The 17,862-nt window shown below is 45.9% G+C and overlaps 1 long non-coding RNA gene across 2 annotated transcripts in view; it reads right to left on the bottom strand.

The window, feature by feature from the left end:
• The window catches only part of LOC134355781 (uncharacterized), a 106,012-nt gene that overhangs the window by 16,862 nt on the left and 71,288 nt on the right, over nucleotides 1–17,862 (bottom strand). The window contains exon 3 of one of the 2 annotated variants that reach the window (XR_010020188.1): nucleotides 11,230–12,310. The exons of the other annotated variant lie outside the window; for it this stretch is intronic. This is a non-coding gene — a long non-coding RNA (uncharacterized LOC134355781). Of the gene's footprint in view, nucleotides 1–11,229; nucleotides 12,311–17,862 lie in introns of those variants that run through there. 2 annotated transcript variants of the gene reach the window in all.

Consider the following 17,862-nt stretch of genomic DNA (forward strand, 5'->3'; position numbering starts at 1 on the left):
ATATAATGTGAAGCAGTAGTAAGCAGTGCAGAGAAGTCAGATGTTTATCAGGAAGAATATGTGAAGGACGAGGTGTGAGAAGCTTTCATGACAACCTCTACTTCAAGAATCTGAAATTCTTTGTTCAAAGAATGGTGCCCCTTCTCCTTCCTTTTCTTCCATGTCCGGCTCTCCTTTCCTATCAGATTCCATCTTCTTAGTGCTTTACATCTTCCACATATCACCTCCCAGCTTCATAATTCATCCACCCACCCATCTCCCCCCTCACTGGTCTCACCTGTCTCTTGCCAGCTTGTAATCCTCCTCTCCCCCATCCTCTTATGTTGGCTTAATCCCCCTTTCATTCCAGTCCTGATGAAGGGCCTCAGCCGAAATGTTGAATGTTTATTCCTCTCCATAGATGCTGTCTGACCTGTGAGTACCTCCAGCATTTTGTGTGTGTTAGGCTGAACCCCCAGTGTTTATTCCTTGTTGAATGGCTGCTTTAGCCAGTTATGTGATTATATCTTAATCACACTGCTAAATATGCAAATATGACACTAACATCATAGATTTGGAAGTCAAAATTATCCAGTTCATGAGTAATACACACAAAATGCTGGAGGAAATCAGCAGGCCAGGCAGCATCTATGCAAAAGAGTAAACAGTTGATGTTTCGGTCCAAGACCCTTCATCAGGACTAGAACAGACATCCCACCTCTCCTGGAAATTCCAGGAGTCTCCCACATATTAATAGTGGTTCTCTGATGCCTGCAAATTATATACAATATCACGGAAATCAATTTTTTTGAGAGTGAGCGAGAGAAAAGCAAGAGAGAGCGCGAGAGCGACCACGAGAGAGAGCACGCACGAGAGCGAAAGCGAGAGTGCACGAGCGAGAGCGCTTGAGAGCGCGCGAGTGCCCACGAGAGAGAGAGAGAGCGCGAGAGAGAGAGCGCCATGGCAGAGTGTTCCAAACAAAATATAAAACGTACGTCACCCCAGACTACACTAAAGTGTACCCCTGCCTAATAGGGGTCAAAATAATGACAGAGTTGTTCACTGCACTGTTTGCAACAGTGACTTTTCTATTGCCCATGGTGGGTTAAGACTGTAAAAGACATGTTGAGGTGAGTTTAACAGGTGTCATTCGTTCATTAGCATAGCTAACGTTATTTAAACTAGCTGGCTGGCTGCTAAGGAGCTACTCTATTGCAGACACCCCACCTCTACGGAAATCTCCCGCAAATTGATGGTGCTACCTTCCTGAAATGAGTTTTCACAGGGTAGGATGTCTGCTAGAGAAAAAGAGAAGAGTAGTCAGAGTAAGAAGGTAGGAGGAGGGATGGAAGAAGTCCAAGGTGGCAGATGATATGTTGGACTGGGAGAGGCGTGGGGTGAAGTAAAGAGTTGGGAAGTCAATTGGTGAGCGAGGTAAAGGGCTGGACAAGGGGGAATCTGATAGGAGAGGACAGAAGGCCATGGAAGAAAGGGAAGGGGGAGGAGGACCAAAGGGAGGTGATGGGCGGGTTAGGAGATAAGGTGAGAGAGGGAAATGGGAATGGGGTATGGTGAAGGGGAGGGGGCACTTGCCAGAAGATCGAGAAATTGAAATTCATGCCATCAGGTTAGAGGCAACCAAGACAGAATATAAGGTGTTGCTCCTCCAACCTGAGTGTGGCCTCATCGCAACAGAGGAGGAGGCCATGGGTTGACATGTCAGAACAGGAATGGGAAGTAGAATTGAATTGGGTAGTTTCCCCAGGAGATCCCGCTTTTTCTGGCAGACAGAGTGCAGGCGATTGGCGAAGCAGCCTCCTAATCTACGTCGGGTCTCACCGATATACAGGACGCCACACCCGGAGCACCGGATCTAGTGCATAATTCCCAACAGGCTCACAGATCTCTTACTATCTCTTCTTTCAGTTAGTCCTGACGAAGGGTCTCGGCCCGAAACGTCGACTGTACCTCTTCCTATAGATGCTGCCTGGCCTGCTGCGTTCACCAGCATTTTTTGTGTGTGTTGCTTGAATTTCCAGCATCTGCAGATTTCCTCGTGTTTGTGAGACTCACCTGGAAGGACTATTTGGGGCCCTGAATGACAGTGATGGAGAAAGTGTAGGGGCAGGTGTGACATTTGTTCCACTTGCAAGGATAAGTGCCAGGAAGGAGATCAGTGGGGAGGGACATATGGACAAAGGAGTCATGAGGGAATGATCCCTGCAGAAAGCAGGAAGTTGGGGGGGGGAGGGAAAGATCAGCTTGGTAGTGGGATCCTGTTGGAGATGGTGGAAGTTACAGAGAATTAGTGCTGGATGTGGAGGCTGGTGGGGTGGTAGGTGAGGACAAGATGAGTTCTATTCCTTGTGAGGTGGTGGGTGGATAAGGTAAGAGAAGACATGAATAGATGCAGGTGAGGGCAGCATTGATGGTGGAGGAAGGAAAGCCCCTTTCTTTGAGGAAGGAGGACATCTCACTAGTTCTGGAAAGGGTCTCGACCCAAAACACAACACTTTATTCCCCTCCATAGATGCTGCCTGACCTGCTGAGTTCTTCCAGCATTTTGTGTGTGTGTTGCTCAGGATTTCCAGCATCCACAGAATCTCTTGTGTTAATCCAGTTCCTGAGATGAGATTAAATCCAACTAGTAATGGTGGCTGGAAAATTAAGGTTGAAAGTGTTTTGAAAAAGTCGGAGATAATCTGTTTGACAGGTATACACTCAGTGGCCAGTTTAGTAGGTACATACTTGCTCATTAATGCAAATACTGTATCTAATTAACAAATCACGTGGCAGAAACTGTACAAAAAGCATGCTGATGTGGTCAAGAGGTTCAGCTGTTGTGCAGACTGATATGATGTGGATTCCCAACAGAGTCAAGAAGCAACGAGAAAGGTGATCCTGAGTAACAGGAATTACCCCCAGTGGCCACTTTATTAGGTACATCTGTACACTTGCTCGTTAATACAAACATCTAATCGGCCAATCACATGGTAGCAACTCAATGCATAAAAGCATGTAGATGTGGTCATGAGATTCAGTTGTTGTTCAGACTAAACAGCAGAATGGTGAAGAAATGGGATCTAAGTGACTTTGACTTGTTAGTCCAGACAGGGTGGTTTGAGTATCTCGGGATATTTTGATATTTTCACACACAACAGAGAATGTCAAAAAAAAATCCAGTGAATGGCATTTCTGTTGGTGACAATGCTTTGTTAATGAGAGAGGTCAGAGGAGAATGGCCAGGCTGGTTCAAGCTAACAGGAAGGTGACAGTAACTCAAATAACCACGTGTTACAACAGTGGTGTTCAGAAGAACATCCAGTCAAACACGTCAAGCACGTCAAACCTTGAAGTGGATAGGCAGCAGAAGACCACAAACGTACACCGATTGGCCACTTTGCTATCATTGATACCTATTGAATGTTGAAAGGCCTAGATAGAGTGAATGTGGAGAGGACGTTTCCTATAGTGGAGGTGTCCAGGACCAGAGAGCACAGCATCAAGTAGAGGGACGCCCATTTCGAACAGAGATTAGGAGCTATTTCTTCAGCCAGAGGGTGGTGAGGCTGTGGAAGTTATTGCTACATGTGGCTGTGGAGTTCAAGTCATTGGGTGTTTTTAAGACAGAGGTTGACAGGGTCTTGGTTAGTCAGGGTGTGAAAGGTTATGGGGAGAGGGCAGGAGGATGGGGTTGAGTTGGGGAAAATGGATCACCATGATGAAATGGTGGAGCAGACTCAGTGGGCCAAATGGCCTAATTCTACTTCTATGTCTTATAGTCTTATGCCAACCTCCTCCCTGTGATTCCCCTCCTCCTTTCTTCTATGGGCTGCTCTCCTCTCCCATCAGATTCCTTCTTCTTCAGCCCTTCGCCTCTTCAACCTATCCCCTGCCAGCTTCTTACTGCCTCCCCTACCCCCACCTTCTTATTCTTGTCTCTTCCCCCTTCCTTTCCCGATGAAGGTCTTCAGCCCGAAACATTGACTGTTCATTCCTCTCCACAGATGCTGCCTGATCTGCCGAGCTCCTCCAGTGCTTTGGGTGTGTTCCCTCAGAAAACCATTGGGACAGTGAAGCTGGAAGAGCCAGTCCTTTGATGGGAGGAACTCTGAGTCGATTTGGGAACCGCTATATGTATTACTGTGTGCAGGTCCGGAGGTTCTCAACGCGGGAGATTCTGTAAACACCGGAAATCTGAAGGGGCACACACAAAATGTTGGAGGAACTCAGCAGCACAGGCAGCATCCATGAAGAGGAATAGACCGTGATGTTTTGGGCCAAGACCTTGGAAAGGCGTGAAGGGTCACAGCCTGAAACATCAACTGTTTATCCCACTCCATTGATGCTGCCCGGCCTACTGAGTTCCTCCAGCATTTTGTGTGCGTTAGGTCCAGAGGTTAGCATGCCCTACGTGAACCAGCCCATCCTCACAAAGCAGAGCACAGTGCCCTGCACTCTGAGACTCTTGACGCACATTCCTGGCACGCAGAGCTCCATGCCAGGAGCTCAAATCAAACAAAGCAGAACCCACGAGTAAAGATATAAAACATAAATCCAGGGCTGACGGGGCCACGCACAGGCAGTCGACTATTCCGCGGATTTAGCAGTTCCAAACAGTTATAAACGCATTGAAGGGTGCATTCTTTGTCTCTTTGTTTAGGTAATGGGTGCATTCCACTGTTAGTAGCTGGCAATTTTCACCAGATAACTAGATTTGTGAATTACAGAAAGACTCTGACTGTCTGCTCCTGAGCGTTATTTTCTAAAACCACCTCGAAATGATATATCTTTGAGAAAAGAATGCAGGCCATTTATAAACTTTATGTTTAAGCTCACAGACACATCCACTCCCGCTGCTAGCAACTTGGCAAGAGGAGAGCTATCATTAAAACAAAGACATCCCATCCACTGCCAAATCTTGCAGTCTATAATTTACTGGATTATATGATTCAGTTCAAAAACACCCTTCCACTGGCTTGATGCAGCAAATCATATGAAGAATGAAATTTGCAGAAATCTGTCTGATTATTTCTCAGTTATACAAATAATAACGCGAGTAACCTGATTCTTAGACAGAAGGAGTTCAGTCTGGGTAGCCTCAAACCCGAAAGCTTGAGCATCGATTTCCCAAACTTCCAGTAATTTCCCTCCCCTCCGCCTTCTCTCTTTTACTATTCCCTATTCTGGTTCCTCTTACTCATCCGTATGTCCTTGAAATGTGTGAGAAAACCTGAGCATCTGCAGGAAACCCGTGCGGCAAAGTACAAGCTCCTTAAAGACAGTAGCGGGAATTGAACCTTGATTGCTGGCGCTGTCAAGTGTTACGCTAACTGCCGCACTAACACGTCACTTATTCGACAACAGGGCATCGCATCCAATGGGAGTAAAACGGGGCTTGGTTTAACATCTCAGGCAAAGGCAACAGCTTCACTAGTGCAGCACCTCCTGACTTCTTCGCTAGAATAACACCTGAAATATTGGTTCGCTCTGAGCATCTGGAGTCTTCTGGTGTGAGAATTACTTTGATTGGTATCCCTTTATTCCCTTATCCTAAGATCATCTGAACCGTTGAGCCTTTGTACCATGACTGCTATTTCTGGTCAAGGCAATCTACCTCTCAATGCCTCAACATCAAACTGTCTTAAGAAACTTATGCTCAGTGTCCACTTTATTAGGTACAGGAGGCATATCAATCTCTCCCCTAAAGACACCCAATGACTTGGCCTCCACAGCCACCTGTGGCAATGAATTCCACAGATTCACCACCACTGGCTAAAGAAATTCCTCCTCATCTCTGTTCTAAATGGACATGCCTCTATTTAAGGCTCTGTCTTCTGGTCTTGGACACCCCCACTATAGGAAACATCCTCTCCACATCCACTCTATCCAGGCCTTTCAACATTTGATATGTTTTAATGAGATCACCCCCTCATTCTTCTAACTTCCAGCAAGTACACGTCCAGAGCCAAAAAATGCTTCTCATACGATAACCCTTCAATCCCAGAATCATTCTCGTAAACCTCCTCTGAAATATCCCTAATGTCATCACACCCTTTCTTTGATAAGGGGCCTAAAACTGCTCACAATACTCTATGTGAGGCCTTACTAATGCCTTATAAAGCCTCAGCATTACATTTTGCTGCTATATTCTAGTCCTCTCAAAATGAGTGCTAACATTGCATCTGCCTCTCTTACCACCGACTCAACCTTCAAATTAAACCTTCAGGGAACCCTGCATGAGGACTCGAAAGTCCTTAGAACCTCAGATTTTTGAATCTTCTCCATTTAGAAAAGAGTCTTTGTCTTTATTCCTTCTACCAAAGTGCATGACCATACACTTCCCAACACTATTCCTTCCGCCACTTCTTTGCCCATTCTCCTAATCTGTCTAAACCCTTTTTAGGAGAGGAGATTAGAAGAGAAGCAGTAAGAACATAATCTGAACAGGGAATGGTAAAAGCGAGAAGGAGGAAGGGGGGAGAAATTACGAGAAGTTGGAGCAATCAATGTTCATGCCGCCAGGTTGGAGGCTGCTGAAGTGGATTTGCTCCTCCAACCGGAGTTTGGCCTCGTCGTGACAGTAGAGAAGGCCATGGACGGACACGTCAGAATGGGAATGGGAAGTTAAACTGAATTGGGAGGCCATCAGGAAAACCTGCCTTCTGTGGCGGGCGGAGCAAAGGTGCTCGACAAAATGGTTCCCCGATCTATGTTGGATCGCACCGATGTGGTGGAGGCTGCACCAGGAGCTCTGGAATCACAGGTGACCACGACAGACTTGTATGTGGAGTATGGCCTCACCTTCCTTTCCTGCCCAGATGAATGGTCTCAGCCTGAAACATTGACTGTTTATTCCATTTTAGATGCTGCCTGACCTGCTGGGTTTTATTTTATTTACTTAGAGATACGTAGAGGACGTAGGTGGAGGCAGAGTTATGATGGCACTAAATTGCGGCTCCTTCGTGTTCATCTATGGAAAACAGCTTAATTTCTACCCGAGATGTCTCTCCTTTTCCTTTTCAGGGTGGGTGGGGGCTGTTGAAGACCCTGACCTGGGGTTACCCTCAGACTCAGCTTTTCGGGGTGGTGGGACCCTCTCCCGGAGACTCGTGGCTGGCTGCTTTCTGACACCCCAGGGACTCAGCCTAGAAGACAAGTGTGCCTTCGGGGTTCTGAGGTTTCGCGGCCCAGTGGACGGGCTGATTCTAGGCTGGTGCCACCCACTGGAGCATTGCGGAAGAGAATGGGACATCGGCAGCAGTGGGTCAGCTGTCAGAGGTCCTGTACTCAGTGAACTGGGTTCTCTCTCTCTCTTTCTCGTTGGTGGCTGAGGAATTGTTGCTGATTCTCGGGTCACAGATCTAGGAAAAAGACGTGGCACGACAGACTTTTAACACGGTCAGTCAACGAGTTGTTTTGTTACGTCTCCCCCCTCGCTGTGTAAGGGGACACCTCTTTTTCCCTTTATTAGGGGGAGAGAGAGCCTGTGGCAAGTCGAATTGCCGGGTGAGTGATTAGTTGTTGAGCTGCAAGTCATGGTCTTTATTGGGGGCTTTGCTATTGCCTGCTTGGTGGGTGGAGGTCGCTGACGCTTGTTTTGTGGAAGTGGGTGGGAGTGGGGGAGTGTCATTGTTTTGCTGCTGCTTGTGTGTGGGAGTGGAGAGTGGGATGGGGACATTGAGGTCCTAACATTTTAACTGTCACTCATTCTTTTGGGGTACTTTTATGTTTTCGTGGATATCTGTGAAGGATATATATTGTATACATTTCTCTGATATTAAATGGAACTATTGAGCTATTGATGCAGCACAGTAACAGGACTTCCTGGTCCTACAAGCCTACTCTGCCCAATTTCTCCCATGTGACTATATAGGCATCCGTTAGTCTCGTGAGACCATGGATTTGCGCCTTGGAAGGTTTCCAGGGCGCAGGCCTGGGCAAGGTTGTATGGAAGACCAGCAGTTGCCCATGCTGCAAGTCTCCCCTCTCCACACCACCAATGTTGTCCATGGGAAGGGCATTAGAACCCATACAGCTTGGCACCGGTGTCGTCGCAGAGCGATGTGTGGTTAAGTGCCTTGCTCAAGGACACACACGCTGCCTCAGCCAAGGCTCGAACTAGCAACCTTCAGACCACTAGACCGACGCCTTAACCGCTTGGCCACATGCCAACCATGTGACTAATTAGCCTACTAAATCATAGAAACATAGAAAACCTACAGCACAATACAGGCCAACACAATGCTGTGCCAAACATGTCCTTACCTTAGAAATTACCTTGGATTACCCATAGCCCTCTATTTTTCTAAGCTCCATGTACCTATCCAGAATTCTCTTAAAAGACCCTATTGTATCCGCCTCCACCACCATCGCCGGCTGATCATTCTATGCACTACCCCTGACATCTCCTCTGTACCTACTTCCAAGCACCTTAAAACTGCGCCCTCTCATGCTAGCCATTTCAGCCTTGGGAAAAAGCCTCTGACTACCACACGATCAATGCCTCTCATCATCTTATACACCTCTATCAGGTCACCTCTCACCCTCCATCGCTCCAAGGAGAAAAGGCCAAGTTCACTCAACCTGTTCTCATAAGGCATGCTCCCCAATCCAGGCAACATCCTTGTAAATCTCTTCTGCACCCTTTCTATGGTTTCCACATCCTTCCTGTAGTGAGGCAGCCAGAACTGAGTGCAGTACTCCAAGTGGGGTCTGACCAGGGTCCTATACAGCAGCAACATTACCTTTTGGCTCTTAAACTCAATCCCATGATTGATGAAGGCCAATGCACCGTATGCCTTCTTAACCACAGAGTCAACCTGTGTAGCAGCTTTGAGTGTCCTATGGAGTCGGACCCCAAGATCCCTCTGATCCTCCACACTTGCCAAGAGTCTGACCATTAATACTATATTCTGCCATCATATTTGACCTACCAAAATGAACCACCTCACACTTATCTGGGTTGAACTCGAATGTCTTTGGAATGTTGGAGGAAACTGGAGGACCTGGAGGAAACACATAGGGTACAAACTCACTTTAGTAATGTTACACTAATCACTACGCTACCGCGCCTGAGTTCCTTCAGCATTTTGTTCGTGCCACAAGCATTCCTTTCCATTGGTTTGTTTGTGGGATCTTGCTATGCAAATTTTGACTACCCCACTTCCCACAATCCAATGACAACAGCACGCTTTACGAGCATTTAATTGACAATAAAACACTTGCAATATAAATTGGCTCTAGAAGGAAAAAGTTTCCATTGCTTGCAAGAAGTACGTAAGTGGGGACAGTTGGTGGAGATTAAACTGTCTTTCAAAACTCCTGAAATGTTTGTATTAGTGATTTCTGAAACAAATCGAGATAAACTCAGTCTCCTGTCATGCGAGAGCATAGAGGGTGACCGAAAATCCTCGCTTCATTAAAGGTGCATGGTGAAATATTATGCCAGAACGCATGTGCTTGATTACAGACATGTGTTACAGCAGACATGGCACTAGTGAAAATAGTTACAATATTTAGCTTAGGCTCTACATAGATGTCATAGCAAATGGAGAATGAACAGAGTGCACTCAGACAAAATACTATTGATTATGTGCTTCTCTTGTTGCAATGTGTGTCAGGCAGCTTTAGATCTTAACTCAGTTTCAGCCTGCACTTTAATGAGGATGTCCTGATAAATTCAAGCTCAAGGCCCAGAGGTTTGAACTGGAGTTGGTGTGCGTGCGTGTGTGTGTGTGTGTGGGTGGGTGGCAGAGTGGGAGAGGAGAAAAGGGTCTTGTTTTGGTGGTGGTGTTTTGTTTTGCTGCTTGTTGTGTTCGGTTTTGTTGTATTCTGCGTTGTTTTGCCGAGCACTCTGGGCCGGAATGTGTGGCGACATTTGCGGCCTGCCCACAGCACGTCTTTACGTGCCAATGCAAGTGACACGTTTCACTGTATGTTTCGATGTACATGTGAGCTATAAATCTGAATCTGAAACAGAATCCAAATCTGAATCCGAATCCGAATCTGAATCTGATTCTGAATCTGGACCCGAACCTGACTCTGAACCTGAACCTGAATCCCAATCTCCACCTCAATCTCAGGGGTCCGAGGCGAGGGATGGGTCCGTTCAGATCACTGCTCCGTGAGGTTTGCTCGGCCCCGCGCTGAGCTATGCTGAACTATGGGACTCTCTGGTGGAACACTTTTGGCTTGCAGTTGTTTTTTTCTCTGTACGCCCTGTGTTTGATGGTCTTTTTTTATATGAGTTCTTTTATTTTTCAAGGGTTCTTTTTATGGTGGGCGTGAGGCATTTTTTTCTCTCTCTGCACGATAGGTGATCGACAGTCTTCTCTTTGTTATATGGGGTTTTTTTTGGGTGCCTTTGTTCTCTGGCTGCCTGTTGGAGACAAGTCTCCAGGTTGTATAACTTTGACAATAAATGCACTTCGAACTTTGTACTTTAACTCTCAGTCCGAATCTCCATCTGAATCTGAATCTGACTTACTGATCTTGCAGATATTTCTTATCAATAATGATATCATTTTTCTGGTCTGAGTAACGAAGACAGTTTAGATTGGAGGTGATCAAGGACACGACCCACCCAGCCAACACACTTTTCATCCCTCTTCCCTCCAGAAGAAGGCTCAGGAGCTTGAAGATTCATGTGGCCAGATTTGGGAACAGCTTCTTTCCAACTGTGATAAGACTGCTGAACGGATCCCGACCGGGATCTGGGCCGTACCCTCCAAATATCCGGACCTGCCTCTCGGTTTTTTTTGCACTACCTTACTTTCCATTTTATATTTTCTATTTATCATTTATAATCTAAATTTTTAATATTTGCTATCGATTTGTACTCCAGGGAGCGGGAAGCACAGAATCAAATATCGCTATGATGATTGTATGTTTTAGTATCAATTGTTTGGCGACAATGAAGTATAAAGTATAAAATATGTTGGATTTGTTCTCCATAATTTCCTGAGATTTTCAGTAAACACAGTCTACGGTATCTACAGAGTCAAGCTATAGAATCATATAGGCCAGGGCAGACAGCAGGGCTCTACAACATGAAGTTAAAACTGCCTAATGCTTCGTTGGCAACAGCCTACCCATCATCAAGGATAAATATATAAAGCTGCCAGAAAAAGTCCAGCACTATCATGAAGGATCCCACCCACCCTGCTCATGGACTGCTTGTCCCACTCCCATCAGGGAGGAGGCTACGTGGCATCCACGGCAAGACCACCAGACTCAAAACCAGTTCTTTCCCCAAGCAGTAAGGCTGATCAACACCTCCACCCATTAGCCCACTCACCACCGCTACGTACACATCACCTAGCATCACATTACCAGTCTCCATACACCATATGTCGTGAAATTTCTTGTTTTGCAGCAGCAGTACAGTGCAATACATAATAACGTACTCAGTAATTTACAAAAACAAGAACTGTATATGTAAAAAAATGACAGTTCAATGAAGTAAGTACTGGAAAAAGACAGGGGAAAAATACAGAGGTGATGTTCATGGGTTTATTGTCCATTCAGAAACCTGATAACAGAGGGGAAGAAGCTATTTCTGAATCATTGAGTGTGTGCCTTCAGGCTTCTATACCTCTTCCTTGATGACAGCAATGAGGAGAGGGCTTGTCCTGGGTGTTGGGGGCCCTTAGTGATGGATGGCTCCTTTTTGAGGCATCGCCTTTTGGAGGTGTCCTCAATAGTGTGGAGGCTATTGACCGTGATGGAACTGGCTGAGTTCACAAGCCTCCGCAGCTCTTTTTGATCCTGCGCAGTGGCCCCTCCGTACCAGATGGTGATGCAATCACCTAGAATGCTCTCCGTGGTACACTTGCGAGTGTCGTTGGTGACATACAAAGTCTCTTCAAACTCCTAATGAAATATAGCCGCAGTGGTGTCTTTTTAGATCCACACAGACCATGGTCTTCCGGTGAGGAAGTCAGGGATCCACTTGCAGAAGGAAGCACAGAGACCCAGGTTTTGAAGCTTGCTGATTAGAACCGGGGATATGATTGCATTGAACACTGAGCTGCAGTCCATAAACAGCATCCTGATGTAGGTATTGCTTTTGTCCAGGTGACCCACAGCCAAGTGGAGAGCTAGTGAGATCGCACCTGCTTTAGGCCTATTGCCGTGATAGGCAAATTGCTGCGGGTCCAGGTCCTTGCTTAGGAAGGAGTTGATTCTAGCCACAGCAATTTCTCAAAGTACTTTATCACAGTAGATGTGGGTGCTGCTGGGCGAGAGTTCAGGACAACCAAACCTTGTCAAACTCTTCAGACGCCTTCCATTCTAGTCAGTTGGCAGGGCGATGACTTTGGACCGTAGCCTAATGAAGAGACAAAAACATAACAAGGTGATGTCTGCTTGCTGTGCCCGGTAATAGATAGTTCCTTCTCTTAGTTAATCATGGTCGTTAAGGAAGAAGACGGGAATTGTGCAACATGATAATTCGAAAAATAGTTCTGGTTTAGCAAATCAAATCATCCTCGAGTAATAGTTTCAAATCTCAGCCCAGAAAAGACAGGAAGACCATGAATTGTTTTGCTTTGCCTGGAACTAACTGCCATTTAAGATCTTCTCCCTCTCACAGAGAAAAACAGTGAACTTTTAATTAACTGCAGTTGCTGTGGAATGGATTACATAAATCTTCCAAGAGTCAGAGTTCAGAGATGGGGCACTCAGCTTAAAAGGTCCACGTTGGGATTTGTCGTATACAAGAGCCTCCTCCTATCCCTATTCTGCTCACCCCTTCTAATCCTTTCTCCCTCAACTAATTAAATGAATCACCCTTTCAATGTATACGTGCCAGACACGTCAAGTACTCTCAATGGTAATGAGTGCTAACGCTTCCTGAATACTTCCCAGCACATACTGTAAATATAAAAAAAGCTCAGTGCAACTTTGAAGAGGGTATAGTAAGACTTTGTGTGGCGGGTGAAGATGCGTCTCTACACAAAGGAGGTGTTGGGTGCTCCTTCCCTCTGCTAGCCTGCAGCTTACCCTTGGGCAAGGAGTAGCCCCCCACCCCACCGATCAGGGTCATGCGAAGCCATGAGAGCAGGTAGTGGACGTTTGTTTGAGCAGCTGGCACATAGCACAAGTCTGGGTTTTGCGGCCACTGTTGCCAGGCAGACAATCTCTGAAGAGTATTGATAGTGGCTGGGGTCACCCATCTTGTAAAGTCACTGGCCAGACGAATGCAATGGCAGAAAATTTTGCCAAGGGCGGTCATGGTCATGGAAAGATCATGATCGCCCACGTCATGTGACATGACACACAACAAACGAACGATAGAAAGGCCATAAGACATAGAAGCAGAATTATGTCATTCAGCCCATCAAATCTGCTCTGTTATTCAAGCATGGCAGACTTGTTTCCCCTCTCAACCTCACTCTCCTGCCTTCTCCCTGTAACCTTTGATGCACTTACTAATCAAAGCCTGATGAGATAGTAAAGTGAAACTCCATCTACCTGGAAGAAGAGATGCACGAGACCCCTAAGCACAACTTCCATTACCATGGCGACCCTTTCCAATAGCCTAGCCTACACAGTAAGAATGAAGCAACACACAAAGAAGCACAATGGCTAAATTATTTGACTCAACACCCAGAATGATGAACTGTTGATCCTGAGACATCAATTTGGATCTCACCTTGGAGCACGTTTACATGGAACGCTGCCCCAAGCGAGCAACATCCCTTATCAAAGACTCCCAACATGCCCTCTTCTCTCTGCTACCATTGGGAAGGATGCACAGGAGCCTCAGGTCCCATATGACCAGGTTCAGGAACAGTTTTTACCCCTCAACCATCAGGTTCCTAAACCAGTGTGGATAACTTCATTCACCTCAACACTGAACTGATTCCATAACCTACAGATTCACTTTTAAGGACTCTACAACATGCTCATTTATCTATCTACCTACCTTGATGAATAGATGGTATATAGATAGGTTGATAGATATTATTTTCACAAGTGGGGAGGAATAAACAGTCAACACTTCAGGCACAGACTCTTCATCAGGACCGGAAAGGAAGGGGGAAGAAGCCAGAATAAGAAGGTGGGGGAAGACTCAACAGGAACTGGGCAGATAAATGGCAGGTGGAATTTAATGCAGACAAGTGTGAAGTTTTGCACGTCGTTAGGACCAACCAGAGTAGGTCTTACATGCTGAACAGTAGGGCACTGAGGTGTGTGGTAGATCAAAGGGATTTGAGAATACAGATACATAATTCGTTGAAAGTGGTATCACAAGTCAATAGGGTTGTAAAGAAAGTGTTAGGCACATTGGCCTTCATAAATCAAAGTACTGAGTACAGAAGCTGGGATGTTATGTTGAAGTTACAGTATAAGACATTGGTGAGGCCTAGTGTGCAATGTTGGTCACCTACCTACAGGAAAGATGTAAACGAAGTTGGAAGAGTGCAGAGAAAATTTGAAAGGATGTTGCTGGGTCTGAAGGAACTGAGTTATAAAGAAAACATCTGCCTTATGGGAACAGGTTGAGTGAACTCGGCCTTTTCTCCTTGGAGCGATGGAGGATGAGAGGTGACCTGATAGAAGTGTATAAGTTGATGAGAGGCATTGACCGTGTGGACAGTCAGAGGCTTTTTCCCGGGGCTGAAATGGCTAGCACGAGAGGACACAGTTGTAAGGTGCTTGGAAGTAAGTACAGAGGAGAAGTCGGGGTAAGCTTTTTACGCAGAGAGTAGTGAATGGGCTGCCAGCGGCTGTGGTGGTGGTGGATACAATAGGGTCTTTTAAGAGGCTCCTGGATAAGTACATGGAGCTTAGAAAAATAGAGGACTATGGGTAACCCTAGTAATTTCTAAAGTAAGTACATGTTCGGTACAGCATTGTGGGCTGAAGGGCCTGTATTGTGCTGTAGGTTTTCTATGTTTCTATGAAAGATTGAATAAGTTAGGTCTGTATTCAGTAGAACAAACAAGAATCAACCTATATCAGAATCAGGTTTATTATTACCAGCATGTGATCGATATACATAGATCGATAGAAGTATATACAAAATTATGAGGGGTAGAGACGGGGTAAATGCAAGCAGGCTTTTTCCACTGAGGTTGGGTGGAACTACAATCAGAGGTCGTGGGTGAAGGGTGAAAGGTGAGAAGTTTAAGGAGAGAGTGTGGAACGAGCTGCCAATACAAGTGGCGCTTGTGAGCTTGATTTCAACGTTTAAGAGAAGTTTGGATGGGTACCTGGATGGTAGGGGTATGGAGGGCTATGGTCCTGGTGCAAATTTATGGGAGTGGGCAGCTTAAATAACTCTGCACAGACTAGATGGACAAAAAGGCCTGTTTCTGTGCTGTACCTCTCTATGACTCTAACTTGCAATGGTGAATTTAAAAATTGTTGGGCTTGGGTGAAAGCAGGAGAAAGGGATTAATTGAAGCGTCTTGGCCCAAAATCTCAACCATTTATTCCTCTCCGTAGATGGTGCCTGACCTGCTGAGCTCCTCCAGTATTTTGTGTTTGTTGCTCTAGATTTCCAGCATCTGCAGGATCTCTTGCGTTCCTGACAAGCCTCTTTGATTTTACTGAGGATATTACAAATTTACAATGCAACTTCCTGGGAGGAAGTTTATATAGACTCCAGACGGGGTCTCTCATGTGAAAAGTTTGCAACACAACTAAAGATCCCTGGAAATCCAGGATGCAGGATTAGATAAGATATTGGATAAAAGAGAAAGAAAAGGCTTTTGTAAATGATGCAGTTAACAGAGTGGGAAAGAGATCTGGAGACAGGATGACGAACAAGACTTAGTGACCCTCCAAATAGGGACAGCTCAGATTCAGTCACCTCTGATAGGTGACTTGATAGCGGTGTACACGTTTGTAAGAGACGTTGATAGAGTGGATGCCAAAATCTTTTTCCCAGGGCAGAAATGGCTAATACCAGAGGGAATAATTTTGAGGTGATTGGAGGAAAGTATGGTGGGGGAGGGTGGTGGATGTCAGAGGTAGTTTTTTTACAGAGTGTTGTGGGTGTGTGGAACGCCCGGTCAAGGTGATGGTAGAGGCAGATACATTAAGGGCATTTAAGAAATTCTTAGGTAGGCACATGGATGATAGAAAAACTAGAGTTCTAAGCAGGATGGAAGGGTTAGATTGATTTTGGAGTAGATTATAAGGTCGGCACGACATTATGGGCCGAAGGGCCTGTGCTGTGCTGTCATGTTCTAGGTTCTATGTGTTCCTTTGCTCCTGAACGTTATTCCCTCTGAAGTGAAAGAGGTGAAGCGTTTGCAAGTCCGGGCCAGGAACTGGAGACTGGGAGCCAGGAAGCGGCCTGCCCTGTGCTTGGATGCCTCTCTGCGTTTGTGTGAGTGGGTGGGTGGAAGGGAAGAAAGGGGCTTGTTTTGCTGTTGTTCTGTTTTCTTGCTGCCGTTGTCGTGGGGTTGTTGTTGCTGCTGCTGTTTGAGGTACTCTGCTGGACGTGGAGGGCATGCTCTGTCAGTGCTGGAAAGTGTGGCCACACTTGTGGGCTGCCCCCAGCACATCCTTGGGTTGATAACGCAAAAGGCCAATTTCACCCTGTGTTTCGATGAACGGGTGATGAATAAAACTGAATCAGAGACCTTCATCAAACCACTTATTCTCAAGGTCTATGCACATGTTAGCTATTTGATTGCTAATTTAATTGGTTCAGCACAGCATTGTGGGCTGAAGGGCACGTACTGTGCTGTGGATTTCTATGTTCAATGTGTTCCATTCGTCCTGAATGCCATTCCCTTCGAGGTGACTGAAGTGAACTGTTGGTGAGTCTGGGCTAGGGACTGGAGACTGAGGGCAGAGGCATGCTGTCCTGTGGTGGGCTGTCTGTATGTGTGGGTGGGTGAGAGGGAGGAAAGGGACTTGTTTTGCTCTTATTGTTCTGTTTGTCTGTTGCTGTTATTGTTTGTGCTTGTGCTATGTTGGCGCCGGAATGTGTGACATTTGCGGGCTGTCCCCAGTACACCCCGAGGTCATAAGTGCAAACGGTGCATTTCTCTGTATGTTTCGAGGTCCATGTGATAAATAAGTCTGAATCTGAACTCTTTATCAAATTCTTTATACTCAAAGTCTATGCACATTTTATTCCATATCTGTACTTTAACTTCAGGAGCCCTGATGGAAGGTCTCGGCCCGAAACGTCGACTGTTTACTCTTTTCCATAGATGCTGCCTGGCCTGCTGAGTTCCTCCAGCATTTTGTGTGTGTGTTGCTCGGATTTCCAGCATCTGTAGATTTCCTCGTGTTTGTTATTTTTATATCATCCTTTATTCTTTATAATCGCTAAATGTTGTTGCATGTTGCACCAACATGCCATGGCAAATTCCTAATATCTGTAAATTCCTAGTACAGTGGATTCTGGTTAATTGGGACACATTGGGACCAGTACACTTTGACCCAATTAAACCACTGCCCCAATTAACCAATGGCCCAATTAACTGGAGTCCACTGTATTTAGGAAGCAAAGTTAATTCTTGCTGCTTGGTGAAGTGCAACTTGATAGGGTGGTCCCTCGTACGGCTCTACAAAACCAGCGATGGAGAAACTGAATAGACATGTTTCTGCAGAATGGGTCCCATCCCTTTCGGAACCATTCCGAGTGGCTGTTGCAGCTTGCTTCTTGAACAAGACATTATGCTGATCGAGAGCTCTCTTTAGCCAGAGGGTGGTGAATCTGTGGAATTCATTACCACAGGTGGCTGTGGAGGCCAAGTCATCTAAAGCGGAGGTTGATAGGTTCTTGATTAGTCAGGGTGTCAAAGGGTTACAGGGAGAAGACCAGAGAATGGGTCGAGGGGGATAATAAATCAGCCATAATGGAAGCAGACTCGATGGGCCGAATGACATAATACTGTTCATATGTCTTGT

The sequence above is a fragment of the Mobula hypostoma genome, chromosome 13 (genome assembly GCF_963921235.1).
Source record: "Mobula hypostoma chromosome 13, sMobHyp1.1, whole genome shotgun sequence".
In the NCBI taxonomy this organism is placed as follows: domain Eukaryota; kingdom Metazoa; phylum Chordata; class Chondrichthyes; order Myliobatiformes; family Myliobatidae; genus Mobula; species Mobula hypostoma.